At 39.2% G+C, this 15,091-nt stretch overlaps 1 protein-coding gene across 1 annotated transcript in view; it reads right to left on the bottom strand.

Moving 5' to 3' along the window:
- Positions 1 to 15,091, bottom strand: part of LOC150085330 (uncharacterized) — a 79,149-nt gene that overhangs the window by 63,409 nt on the left and 649 nt on the right. The gene's annotated exons all lie outside the window — the stretch shown is intronic.

The raw sequence follows: 15,091 nt of genomic DNA on the forward strand, positions 1-15,091 counted from the left end.
AGGGAGTAATATTCTTGATCTGATTATCAGTAGTGATTCTTCATGCATTAAGAATCTGCAGATAAAGGAACCACTAGGTGGCAGTGATCACAGTGTGCTGAAGTGGGATTTACTCAAAGAGGTAACTACCATCAGGGGTAAAGGGAAGGGTTTTTTCTTTTGTAAAAGTGACTACGGCAGTCTGAGACAGTATTTAAATTCTATATGGTGGGACCAACTGATGTTACCAACAGCAAATTCAAAATGGGAAGCATCCAAAGAATTAATCTTGGAAGCTATTAGGCTTTATAAACCAACTAAGAAATACTGTTCAAAGTTTAGGCCTAAATGGATGTCAGATGAACTAATGAGACATATGGCAGAGAAGAAAAATGCATGGGATACATATAAATTAATGGGTGACATGGAAGCTTATGATAGATATAAGCTGGTCAGTAACCAACTCACAAAGGAGATTAGGCAGGCAAATGCAGATTATGAGAAATCTTTGGCAAAAGATGCAAAGAGTTCTTTACCTATGTAAACTCTAGAAGGAAAGAGATAAATGAGATTGGTTCACTGGATATTAATGGTTCAACTGTTGATGACCCTGCTCAGGTGGCTAACCAACTAAATGAGTATTTTGCACCTACATGTCAATCAATTCGGCCCTGGAAAGATTGTGCAGGGCTCAAGGGGTAGAATTTTTTTCACCCTGGTCTGTACTTGTTAACAGGAGAGACTGCTTCTACAGGGATGGGATACACTTAAATAGAAAGGGTGCAAGAATGTTTGCTGATGCTATCGAGGCAGTGTTAGGTGGGTCGGAAAACTGCTAGATTGGGGGGATACAAGGACTAATAGATTAACAGTAGCCACTGGCAGAGGTGAAAGTGATTCTTGCACTGCTTCTATTGGAATGAGCCGCAGCCTGGCAAATAAGATGCAGGATATTTCAGAGACTGCTGGGAATCATTGGGGTACAAGTAAACACATGGGTTGTGTTAGGGTAGCTAAGAAAAAGAACAGGTGCATGTATACTTGTGTGTACAGCAATGATAGGAGTTTAGTAAATAAATTTGATGAATTTGAGGTATTGCTCAAAACATCAAAGGCAGATATTGTTGGGATATCAGAGACGTGGTGTCACACAGATATAAGTAATGCGGAACTGGAATTTGGGGAATACAATGTGTATAGAAAGGATAGACAGGACAGGAGGGGAGGAGGGGTTATGCTATTAATTAAGAAACACATAAAGTCCAAGGAAGTGAAGCCAGTCGACATCGATGGACAGGGCAGTGTCGAGTCAGTTTGGTGTGACATAAGCATAGGGAAATCAAAATTGAGAGTAGGAGTGTGCTATAGGCCTAATGACTCTGATGAGTATAATAAGATATTGTACAGGGAAATAGAGTGGGCCAGTAAATCAGAGAGTCTTATAATGGGGGATTTTAATTTCCCAGATATTGACTGGAATTTGTGGGTTGGTCACTCGCACACTAGCAAGGCTTTTGTGAATTTATTGGATGATTGTTTTCTACATCATCATGTTCGTGAGGCAACAAGAGGGAGCAATACTCTTGATCTGATTATCAGTAGTGATTCTTCTTCTTCATGCATTAAGAATCTGCAGATAAATGAACCACTAGGTGGCAGTGATCACAATGTGTTGAAGTGGGATTTACTCAAGGAGGTAACTACCATCAGAGGTAAAGGGAAGGATTTTTGTTTTCGTAAAGGCGACTATGATGGTCTGAGACAGTATTTAAATTCTATACAGTGGGACCAACTGATGATGTTACCAACAGCAAACTCAAAATGGGAAGCATTCAAGGAACTAATCTTGGAGGCTACCAGGCTTTACATACCAACTAAGAAATATTGTTCAAGGTTTAGGCCTAAATGGTTGTCAGATGAACTAATGAGACATGTGGCAGAGAAGAAAAATGCATGGGATACATACAAATTAATGTGTGACATGGAAGCCTATGGTAGATATAAGTTGGTCTGTAACCAAGTCACAAAGGAGATTAGGCAGGCAAAGGCAGACTACGAAAAATCCTTGGCAAAGGATGCAAAGAAAAACAGAAAAGAGTTCTTTACATATTTAAACTCGAGAAGGAAAGGGATGAATCAGATTGGTCCACTGGATATTGATTGTTCAACAGTTGAGGATCCTGCTCAGGTGGCTAACAATCTAAACGAGTATTTTGCATCTACATTCACGCATGAGGAGTTATTCAGGAAGGAGAATGATGTAGGTAAAGTAAACATTTGCAGTGAGCTGGATGATTTTGTAATAACTGAGAGGAAAGTGGAGGAGAGATTGTTGAGGATAAACATAAAAAAGGCACCTGGGGTGGATGGGATCTATCCAGTTATATTAAAGGAGGCAGAAAAGGAAGTAAGCAAACCCCTAGCCATAATTATGAGAGCTTCTTTGGACTCAGGGGAGGTACCCATAGACTGGAGATGTGCAAATGTAACCCCAATTCACAAAGGAGGATCAAAGGCTGACAAGTAATTATAGACCTGTTAGTTTAACTTCTGTTCCAGGTAAATTAATGGAGGCACTGGTTAAAGAAGCACTGCAGGATCATCTAGACAAGAATTCAGTTATAGCTCAGACGCAGCACGGTTTTGTTAAGGGCAGGTCTTGCCTGACCAATTTGATTGGATACTATGATGTAGTCACAAAAGAACTGGATGCAGGGAATAACTTTGATATTATATATTTGGATCTTAGAAAGGCTTTTGATACTGTTGCACATGGAAGACTGCTGCACAAATTGGAACAGTGTGGCACTGGAGGCAAATTGCTGCTATGGATAAGGGGATGGTTGAGTGGCAGAAGACAGAGAGTGGTAATCAATGGACACTGCTCAACGTGGACTAATGTTATTAGTGGAGTTCCTCAGGGTTCAGTGTTGGGTCCGTCGTTGTTTTCGGTGTTTATGAATGATATTGATGATGGGATATCAAGTTTAATGTCCAAGTTTGCAGATGATACAAAGGTTGGCAGAGTTGTTAAGGACACTACTGACGCTATGCTGCTGCAACAGGATCTGGAAAGGTTGAACAGATGGGCTGAGAGGTGGCAAATGAAGTTTAACATTGACAAATGTAAAGTACTACATATGGGAAACAGTAACCCCAGAGCAACGTATCAACTCTGCGGTACTACACTGACAGTGGTGGAGAATGAAAAGGACCTGGGGGTAATTGTGCAGGCAGATATGAAGTTCTCTGAGCAGTGCAGACGAGCTGCAAGAGTAGCTCATGGTGTCTTGTCAATGATATACAGGAATTTTTCTAGCAGGGATAAGGAGGTGATTATTCCCTTGTATAAGGCAATGGTTAGGCCACATCTTGAGTACTGTATACAGGTCTGGAGGCCTCATTTCAAGAAGGATGTAGAGCTGTTGGAACGGGTACAGAGAAGGGCAACAAGATTAGTGAATGGAACAAAGGGTTGCTCTTACGAAGAAAGGCTTACGTTTTGCAAATTACAGAGTCTGGAGACTAGGCACCGGCGAGGTGATCTGATAGAGGTGTATAAGGCTTTGAATGGTTTGAGCATGCGCAATGCCAATGGGATACTTCATCTTGCTCAGAATAATCACCTCAGAGGGCATAAATTCAAACTGAGGAAGGACGGATGTCGGATAGATGTGCGGAAATTTGCCTTTGGCCAGCGGGTGGTTGGTTGGTGGAACCGACTTCCATCACTTGTTGTTGAAGTTGATAGCCTAAACAAATTTAAAGCTCAACTGGACAGGTATTTCGAACGAACGGAGGGGTGAAATGGGAGTGGTTTTTTTTTTTTTTTTTTTTTGGCTGATGCTGAATAAGCTTGCTTTCTCGCATCATATGCCTCTACTAATGCTAATGCTACATTAACACATAAGGAGTTATTTAGGGAGGGGAATTCCAGAGTGAATAGAACTCTGGCAGTGAGCTAGATGATTTTGTAATAACTGAGAGGAAAGTTGAGGAGAAATTGTTGAAGATAAATATAAAAAAGGCACCCGGGGTGGATGGGATCTATCCAGTTATATTAAAGGAGGCAGCAAACAAAGTAAGCAAACCCTTAGCCCTAATTATGAGAGCTTCTTTTGACTCAGGGGAGGTACCCATGGACTGGAGATGTGCAAATGTGACCCCAATTCACAAAGGAGAATCAAAGGGTGACACAAGTAATAATAGACTTGTTAGTTTAACTTCTGTTCCAGGAAAATTAATGGAGGCACTGGTAAAAGAAGCACTGCAGGATCATCTAGAAAAGACTTCAGTTATGGCTCAGACGCAGCATGGTTTTTGTTAAGGAAAAGTCTTGCCTGACCAATTTGATTGGATACTATGATGTGGTCACAAAGGAACTGGATGCAGGGAATAACTTTGATATCATTTATTTGGATCTTAGAAAGGCTTTTGATACTGTTGCACATTGAAGACTGCTGAACATATTGGAGCAGTGTGGCATTGGAGGCAAATTGCTGCTATGGATAAAGAGATGGTTGAGTGGGAGAAGATAGAGTGGTAATCAATGGTCACTGCTCATCGTGGTCTAATGTCATTAGTAGAGTCCCTCAGGGTTCAGTGTTGGGTCCACTGTTGTTTTCTGTATTTATAAATGATATTGATGATGGTATATCAAGCTTAATGTCCAAGTTTGCAGACAATACGAAGGTTAGCAGAGTTGTTAAGGACACTAATGACAGTATGCTGCTGCAACAGGATCTAGAAAAGTTGAGCAGATGAGCTGAGAGGTGGCAAATGAAGTTTAACATTGACAAACGAAAAGTACTACATATGGGAAACAGTAACCCCAGAGTAACATATAAACTCTGTGGTACTACCCTGACAGTGGTAGAGAACGAAAAAGACCTCGGGGTAATTGTGCAGGCAGGTATGAAGTTTTCTGAGCAGTGTAGACGGTCTGCAAGAGTAGCTCATGGTGTCTTGTCAATGATATATAGGAATTTTTCTGGCAGGGATAAGAAGGTGATTATCCCCTTGTATAAGGCAATGGTCAGGCCACAACTTGAGTACTGTATACAGGTCTGGAGGCCTCATTTCAAGAAGGATGTAGAGCTACTGTAACGAGTACAGAGAAGGGCAACAAGATTAGTGAATGGAAGAAAGGGTTGCTCTTACAAAGAAAGGCTTAAGTTTTGCAAATTACAGTGTCTGGAGACTAGGCACCTGCGAGGTGATCTGATTGAGGTGTATAAAGCCTTGAATGGTTTGAGCATGCTCAATGCTGATGGGATTCTTCCTCTTGCTCAAAATAATCACCTGAGAGGGCATAAATTCAAATTAGGAAAGGCAGTTGTAGGATAGATGTGCGGAAGTTTGCCTTTAGACAGCGGGTAGTTGGTTAGTGGAACAGACTTCCATCCTTTGTTGTGGAAGTTGATAGCCTAATACATTTAAGGCTGGGTTGGACAGGTATTTGGAACGAACAGAGGGGTGAAATGGGAGAGGTTTTTTTTTTTTTTTTTTGGCTGATGCTGCATAAGCTTGCTTTCTTGCATCATGTGCCTCTACTAATGCTAATGTTAATTAATATCAAGAAGACTAATGTGATTCATCCCCTTACTTCTAGTGTTTATATAAGTAAAGAAGTCTTTGTTGTTTTTCTTTGCATCCTTTGCCAAAGCGTTCTCATAATCTGCCTTCACTTGCCTGACCTCCTTTGTGACTTAATTGCACACTAGCTTATATCTGCCATAAGCCTCTGTATCACCTGATAATTTATATGCATCCCATGCATTTTTCTTCTCTTCCATGTGTCTTATTAAATCATCTGAAACATAGTCATTGCCCTTACCCTTGCCACATTCTCCTCTGTTGCTATTGGTACAGGTCTCCCTGTACATGATTCATCTTCATCCTTCCAAAAAGGGCTTGTGCCACCAGAAAACTTGATGTCCATACGCTTTTTTTTTTTTTTTTTTTACTTTTTGTATGTTTCTATTGCACTTTCATTGAGTTTCATGCAAAATTTGGTGGTGTAATATTGCTTGATATCCTTCTGCTGTATTTTTTGTGAAGCAATTGACAAAAATGTGGTTGCTTATTTCATTATTACTCAACACACACCAAATGCAATGAGACATGACTACTCTCATTGTTTAGAAGGCAGTTCAACTTACACATTGACATGTGGTATTCATGTGCAGTGCTATGTCACATTTTATAAAATCACTGTCATTAATTCTGTGACATACTTGTGTGTGTGATTAAGTCATAAGAATGATAAAGTCTATCGTTTTAAATCGTTTATAAAAATTTTAAATAATTAAAATTTTTTTTCAACTTAGCAGTTTCCAGTAGAATCTTATTAGTACAAACTTGATTTATATAAAATTCTCATTTGTACAAAGTTCATCTTGTTTCTCCATGAAAGGATAGGGTTTTCTATGTAAACATATTCATTTATTACAAAATTTGGTTAATATTTAAGAAAAAGTCTGTTTTTGCCCCATGAGAAATAAATAATGTCATTTTGTATGGTTAATACAAAGCTCAGTACAGGTGTCCTTTTTCTGATCCACCACCACCACCAGCATGTATGTGACACTGTGTTTCTCAAAAGACAGTAGAGACTTGTTAATTTACTTTTACATAAACAAAGAAGCCAGTTTATGGTAGCTACAATATAAATACACTCTCAAAAATAACAATTGTATGTCTGTTGCATTTGCTGCACCTTGTTCAGTGTTTTTTGTTATAATATATTTTTTGCATCATTTTTAAAAGGACTGAGCTGATAGCTTTTTGGAGCTTGGGTCTTTAAATTAATTTAAAGTCTGTTTATATTAGACCTCATCTAGCAGCTATGGTGACAAACAGAGCTGTGCCGAGGGTGAGGTGAACGAGGCTCTTGCCTCAGGTTAAAAGCTGAAAGGGGTGCCATTTTCGATTTTATGTTTTGATTATTCCAATCCGTTTATCATTTTGCTTTTGCTAGACGAAAATCATTTGCGACACTATACAGATATCGAGCTCTGCATGCCTGTGCTATCTGGGGTGCCATCATAGTAGTTGCCCCACTGGTTGTCATTTTTATAACCTCAATTTTAATTTTTTATTAAAGCGTGTACCAGAAATGTATTTTAAATAAGTCATTTTTTTTAATTATTATTTTTTTAAATATTTTAGGGGAGGGCACAATTTTTCATTCTTGCCTCAGGTACTAAAATGGCTCAGCACAATCCTGGTGACAAAGTGTAAACAGAGAGAATTAAGCCTGGAAATTAAACTGAAAATTATACAAGAGGCTGAGAAGATGAACGAAAAACACACATTGCAAAAGAGTTGGACAGACACCTCGTGTAGTCAAATCCCGCTAATTTTTATAAAGTCAGACAAATGCTAACTTATTGTGATTTTCTCTTGTAGAGGATCTGTGTTCTCATTCTTAATTTAAAATCAATGGTGTGATTTTTTTGGAATATTAAATTTTTGGAAATATTATATTTTAAGTCAGAATATTAAATTTTAGAAACATTATATTTTAAGTCAGTAATTCTCTTACCTGAGATTTACTCAGGAATCGCTGCATCCGGGTAATATGTAATTAGAATAGCATTGAAATAAAATAAACCTAGTAAGAGGAGGAAGGAATAAAAGCAAGCTTTGATTCCAAATCCATGCATGGGGGAATAATTAGAAGTACAAAGGGAGATGAATTCCTGAAGCTTGATGGGGGCTTTTTGTTTATATCATCTTCAAAGGGAAGCAAACACATGTCGAAAGCCGTATTTATAGCCCAGGCACATTCCATTGCCATATATTTCAAAAGCATGGAGGAGGGATTGAGTAGGTAAAAGGAAGAGAAGTAGGATAGAAGGAAAATTCCCACCTCCTCATATTACACTAATAGTTTGGAAACTTGAAAAATTTAGAGATTAAGAATAGCTTAAAGGTGATTTTTTTGGAGAGAGGATATGAAAGTATTGAGAAAGCATTGCATATGAGAAAGCATTGCATCAAGTGTAATAATAAACTGCTTCAGAGAGAGAGAGAGTTTGGAGAGAATATCATCAAAAAACATAGTCCAGAAAACAAATGTGACAGCAGCATTGAGGAATGGAGAACTTTGAAGGAGCATATAGATTTTATTGAAGAAATTTTAATTTCTAACCCAGTACTATATGTCAACTTACTGAACAAGCCTGAATGTGCTGGGATGATGGGTAAGATCCTTAAATGGATATCAGGTTAGTTCCAAGAGAGAGAGGCAATTCATTGTTATTACTCTTCCATATGAGACTATGTATAAGTATAGTACGAAAGCATCAATAATACATAGCCAAATCTGAATGAACAGAATATTAGCAAAGCAGCATCGTTTAAAGTTATTGGCAGGGTTGTCAAGGACACTACTGACACTATGCTGCTTCAAAAGGATCTGGAAAGGTTGAGCAGATGGGCTGAGAGGCGACAAATGAAGTTTAACATTGACAAATGTAAAGTACTACATATGGGAAACTGCAACCCCAGAGCAACGTATCAACTCTGTGGTACTACACTGACAGTGGTAGAGAATGAAAAGGACCTGGGGGTAATTGGAACAGGACCTGGGGGTAATTGGAACAGGACCAGGGGTAAAGGTTGATGACGTTGTAGAGCAGATATCATCTTTTAAGGGCACAAAAGTTGATATAGTTGTACACGTTGGCACTAATGATATCAAGAGTAGGAGACCGGCAGAATTGCTTAACAAGTACAGGTCACTGTTGAAAAAAAGCCATGAAATAGGGTTGAATTTGAAAGTGTCTGCAATTCTGCCCAGACACGATAGGAGGGAGTATATGATGAGAGCCTTGTCGATCAATTCGGCCCTGGAAAGATTGTGCAAGACTCAAGGGGTAGAATTTTTTTTCAGCCTGGACTGTACTTGTTAACAGGAGAGATTGCTTCTACAGGGATGGGATACACTTAAATAGAAAGGGTGCAAGAATGTTTGCTGATGCTACGAGACAGTGTTTGGTGGGTCGGAAAACTACTAGATTGGGGGGATACAAGGACATAGAATTGGGGTGACATTTGCCCATTTCCAGTCTGTGGGTACCTCCCCTGAGTCCAAGGAAGCTCTCATAATTATGGCTAAGGGTTTGCTTACTTCCTTTGCTGCCTCCTTTAATATCACTGGATAGATCCCATCCATCCCGGGTGCCTTTCTTGTGTTTATCTTCAATAATTTCTCCTCCACTTTACTCTCAGTTATTACAAGATTCTCTAGCTTACTGCTAGAGATGAATACACCTCTGGCTTTCCCCTCGCTAAATAACTCCTCATGTGTGAATGTCGATGCAAAATATTCATTTAGTTTGTTAGCTACCTGAGCAGGATCATCAACAGTTGACCCATCGATATCAAGTGGACCAATCTGATTCATCCCCTTCCTTCTAGAGTTTACATAAGTAAAGAACTCTTTGCTGCTTTTCTTTGCATCCATTGCCAAAGATTTCTTGTAATCTGCCTTCGCCTGCCTAACCTCCTTTGTAACTTGGTTACAGATCAACTTGTATCTATCATAGGCTTCTGTGTCATGTGTTAATTTGTATGTATCCCATGCATGTTTCTTCTCTGCCATATGCCTCATCAGTTCATCTGACATCCATTTAGGCCTAAACCCTGAACAATATTTCTTAGTTGGTATGTAAAGCCTAATAGCTTCCAAGATAAGTTCTTTGAATGCTTCCCATTTTGCATTTGCTGTGGTAACATCATCAGTTGATCCCACTGTATAGAATTTAAATACTGTCTCAGTCCATCATAGTCGCCTTTACGAAAGCAATAACCCTTCCCTTTACCCCTAATGGTAGTTACCTCTTTGAGTAAATCCCACTTCAGCACACTGTGATCGCTGCCACCTAGTGGTTCATTTATCTGCAGATTCCTAATGCATGCAGAATCACTGCTGATAATCAAATCAAAAGTATTCCTCCCTCTAGTTGCCTCCCAAACATGCTGATGTAGAAAACAATCATCCAATAAATCCATAAAAGCCTTGCTAGTGTGTGAGTGACCAGACCACAAATTCCAGTCAATATCTGGGAAATTAAAATCTCCCATTATAAGACTCTCTGATTTACTGGCCCACTCTATTTCCCTGTACAGTTTCTTATTATACTCATCAGAGTCATTAGGCCTATAGCACACTCCTACTCTCAAATTTGATCTCCCAATGCTTATGTCACACCAAACTGACTCGACACTGCACTGTCCAGCGATGTCCACTGGCTTCACTTCCTTGGATTTTATGTATTTCTTAACTAATAGCATAACCCCTCCTCCCTCCCTATCCAGTCTATCCTTTCTGTAGACGTTGTACTCCCCAAATTCCAGTTCTGCATTCCTTATATCTGTGTGACACCACGTCTCTGATATCCCAACAATATCTGCCTTTGATGTTTTTAGCAATACCTCAAATTCATCAAATTTATTTACTAAACTCCTAGCATTGGTGTACACGCAAATATACATGCACCTATTTCTATTCTTAGCTACCCTAACACAACCCATGTGTTTACTTGTACCGTAATGCCTCCCGGCAGTCTCTGAAATATCCTGCATCTTGTTTTTCAGGCTTCTGCTCATTCCAATAGAAGCAGTGCAAGAATCTCTTTCACCTCTGCCAGTGGCTACTGTTAATCTATTCGTCTTTGTCTCCCCCCAAGCTAGCAGTTTTCCGACCCACCTAACACTGCCTCGATAGCATCAGCAAATATTCTTGCACCCTTTCTATTTAAGTGTATCCCATCCCTGTTGAAGCAATCTCTCCTGTTAACAAATTATAGACCTGTAATTATAGACCTGTGAGTTTAACTTCTGTTCCAGGAAAATTAATGGAGGCACTAGTTAAAGAAGCACTGCAGGATCATTTAGACAAGACTTCAGTTATAGCTTGGACACAGCATGGTTTTGTTAAGGGGAAGTCTTGCCTGACCAATTTGATTGGATACTATGATGCAGTCACAAAGGAACTGGATGCAGGGAATAACTTTGATATTATATACTTGGATCTTAGAAAGGCTTTTGATACTGTTGCACATGGAAGACTGCTGCACAAATTGGAGCAGTGTGGCATTGGAGGCAAATTGCTGCTGTGGATAAAGGGGTGGCTGAGGGGGAGAAGACAGAGAGTGGTAATCAATGGACACTGCTCGTCGTGGATTAATGTTATTAGTGGAGTCCCTCAGGGCTCAGTGTTGGGTCCATTATTGTTTTCTGTATTTATAAATGATATTGATGATGGAATATCAAGCTTAATGTCGAAGTTTGCAGACGATACAAAGATAGGCAGGTTTGTCAAGGACACTACTGACTCTATGCTGCTGCATCAGGATCCAGAAAGGTTGAGCACATTGGGCTGAGAGGTGGCAAATGAAGTTTAACATTGACAAATGTAAAGTACTACACATGGGAAACAGCAACCCCAGAGCAACGTATCAACTCTGTGGTACTACACTGACAGTGATAGAGAATGAAAGGGACCTGGGGGTGGTTGTGCAGGCAGATATGAAGTTCTCTGAGCAGTGCAGATGGGCTGCAAGAGTAGCTCATGGTGTATTGTCAATGATATATAGGAATTTTTCTAGCAGAGATAAGGAGGCGATTATTCCCTTGTATAAGGCAATGGTCAGGCCACACCTAGAGTACTGTATACAGGTTTGGAGGCCTCATTTCAAGAAGGATGTAGAGCTGCTGGAACGAGTACAGAGAAGGGCAACAAGATTAGTGAATGGAACAAAGGGGTACTCTTACGAAGAAAGGCTTAAGTTTTGCAAATTACAGTGTCTGGAGACTAGGCACCAGCGAGGTGATCTGATAGAGGTGTATAAAGCCTTGAATGGTTTGAGCATGCTCAATGCTGATGGGATTCTCCTTCTTGCTCAGAATAATCACCTGAGAGGGTATAAATTCAAACTGAGGAAAGACAGATGTAGGTGTGGAAATTTGCCTTTAGCCAGCGGGTAGTTGGTTGGTGGAACAGACTTCCATCCCTTGTTGTGGAAGTTGATAGCCTAAATAAATTTAAGGCTGAGCTGGACAGGTATTTCGAACGAACGGAGGGGTAAAGTGGAAGTAGTTTTTTTTTTTTTTTTTTTTGGCTGATGCTGCATAAGCTTGCTTTCTTGCATCAAATGCCTCTACTAATGCTAATCTCATATTGTTAATACCTTCACAACGAGTTGCCATGATATTGCACTACTTCGAATAAGTAACGCTTCACCTGAGGAGAATAATGTTACTTATTCTCAGATGGATACCACCACCCAGACGGCACCGTTTCAGGGCTATTTGGCCCTTCTTTTGTGGGTGAATAGATACCCGAGTGATGCTGTTGTTATTTGGTTTTTATGAGCATTAGCAACTAAGGCCATATTGCTCCGGGAATATGCGGTGGTCATTCCCTGACCTTTCCGCATCCTCTGTATTTGGTGGCGACAGGCTCAAACCCCGGTCTAATCAAGAAGTGTGCGCTATGCACTGCTGCTCCTTCCCACCTGGCTACGGGAGGCGCCCCGGAGTGATGCAATGATGGCAAAACAGTTATTAAGTATAACTCCACAATATGAGAAATGCCTGATGGTGTATGATGTATTTAGACTATAAAGCGTTTAGGGCGTAAGCCTCAAGCTATGGAAAAGTCCTGAAATGGTGCCGTCTGGGTGGTGGTATCCATCTGAGAATAAGTAAGATTAGTCTTCTCCTCAGGTGAAGCATTACTTATTCAAAATAGTGCAATATCATGGCAACTCGTTGTGAAGGTATTCACAATATGAGATATAACTTAAAAGATGCCGCTTTGCTAATATTCTGTTCATTCAGATTTGGCTATGCATTATTGATGCTTTCGCACTATACTTATACATAGTCTAGACTTTTCCATAGCTTGAGGCTTACACCCTAAATGCTTTATAGTCTAAATACATCATACACCATCAGGCATCTCTCATATTGTGCAGTTATACTTCATAACTGTTTTTGCCATCATTGCATCACTCGGGTACCTACCCACCCACCGAAGAAGGGCAAAACTGCCCTGAAACGGCACCAGGGGGAGCCTGATGATGTCAGGAGTTTCCAAGAATAGGTAACAACAGCCTTCTCCACTGGGGAAGCGTTGCCTATTCAAGGAGTTTTTGAGTGGTGTGAGTTGAAGGAGTTACTGTTCCTTGCATTCTTCTACACCGTTTCTTTTCCTCTTCCACTCCTACTATTACTTTCCCTCTACCTTTTTGCTTTTCTAAGTCTAATAGGGACAACTGGATAGTCAAGTTATTATCCCACACAAATACAAAAAGCCCTGAAACGGTGCCATCTGGGTGGTGGTATCCATCTGAGAATAAGTAACATTAGTCTTCTCTTCAGGTGAAGCGTTACTTATTCGAAGTAGTGCAATACCATGGCAATTCGTTGTGAAGGTATTCACAATATGAGATAAAACGATGCCACTTTGCCAATATTCTGTTCATTCTGATTTGGCTATGTATTATTGATGCTTTCGTACTATACTTATACATAGTCTAGACTTTTCCATAGCTTGAGGCTTACACCCTAAACGCTTTATAGTCTTCCCTATGAGTTAATGTCAGAAATGTGGTCTCTCAAGGATCTGTACTGGAACAACTGCTGTTTCTGATTTTCTTAAATGATATTGAGAGATGAATACACGAGTGATGCCAAAATTTACAGATGATATGCTCAAGAGAGTGGTTAATGATCAGTGTTAAGCAGCACTCCTTTATAATGACCTGGACAGTTTCAAGATTAGTCAGAAAAGTGGCTATGTTTTAACGCTTTAAAATGCAAGGAGAAGAGTAACCCCAAAATAAGCTGTATACTTTGTGGGATGACTAAATTAAAAACAATAGAGAAAGAAAGGGATTTGAGGGTTATGACAGATTTGAACATGGAGGTCTCTGTAGTACAGACTGGCAACAAGCAGGGCTTTACATGGTGTCTTATCAATGATTTACTGAACATTTCATTGTAGAGATGAGGAGATAATTCCACTATACAAGATAATTGTAATACCACACTTGGAATGCTGTACAGATAAACACCATACCTATAAAAAGACATCAAGCTTCTAGAAAGGATCCAAAGATAGCAATGCTATTAGATCAGCAAAAGGATGCCCATATGAGGGTAGACATTGAATTCATGAACTACATGGCTTGGTAACTGGCTGCTTTAGAAGAGATCTGATCAAAGTCTAATAAGGCTTTTGGAAATTATAGCAAAATGAATGAGGGCAAACTTTTCATGGTCATAAATAATAATAGAACTAGGGGAGATAAACTGAAATTATAGGGACAGAGGTTTAGACTGGCTTGCAGTAAATTTTCTTTTAACCAGTGAGTTGTTAATTACTGAAATAAGTTATAAGTTACCTCTGTGCAGAGTCAAGGCTGATAGCATGAGGAAATTCAAGGGTTAACTGGATAGGTGCCTGTGTGAGGAGGGAAACACAAAGGTAGTTTATTTTATTTTATTTATATTATTATTTTTCTGGCTGGTGCAGCAAAAGCCTGGAACTTCCTTTAACCATATCACTAATACTAACCTTAAGTTAAAAATTAACTAGTAGCAATAAATAGATAACAAATTAAGTAATACTAGCAGTAAATCTACAGACTTACATTAGGAAAGTGGGAAGTAGCGTAATCTACATTCATTGCAGAGCTCTTTAACATCAAATTATTCCCAACACAATGTAACATTAAATTTTTATTTCCTGATTTTTTTCCCTCAATTTCAGTATACAGAGATTTAAATTTACTGAAAGTACATCAATTTATAACAAAATTATAAATTGATGATAAGTACATCAATTTATAACAAAATTATAAATTGATGATAAGTACAACATTTGTCTTCCTATTTGGTCCTTGAGGAGAATGTAGTTAACAGAAAAAAAAATTAAAAAGTAGCACAGTTGACAAACTTATGTGCAGGTCATGTTGCTTCCTATCCCGATTCTTCAAATTTTAACAACTAAAACTTTACAGTTAGTCACTAAAATTTCTTCTAAATGTATGCAAAGAAGTGTGTGTAAGGCTTAATGATAATGTGTACAGTTATG

Source organism: Mastigoproctus giganteus, chromosome 5 (genome assembly GCF_048544385.1).
Source record: "Mastigoproctus giganteus isolate SK-2022 chromosome 5, ASM4854438v1, whole genome shotgun sequence".
Classification (NCBI taxonomy): Eukaryota; Metazoa; Arthropoda; class Arachnida; order Uropygi; family Thelyphonidae; genus Mastigoproctus; species Mastigoproctus giganteus.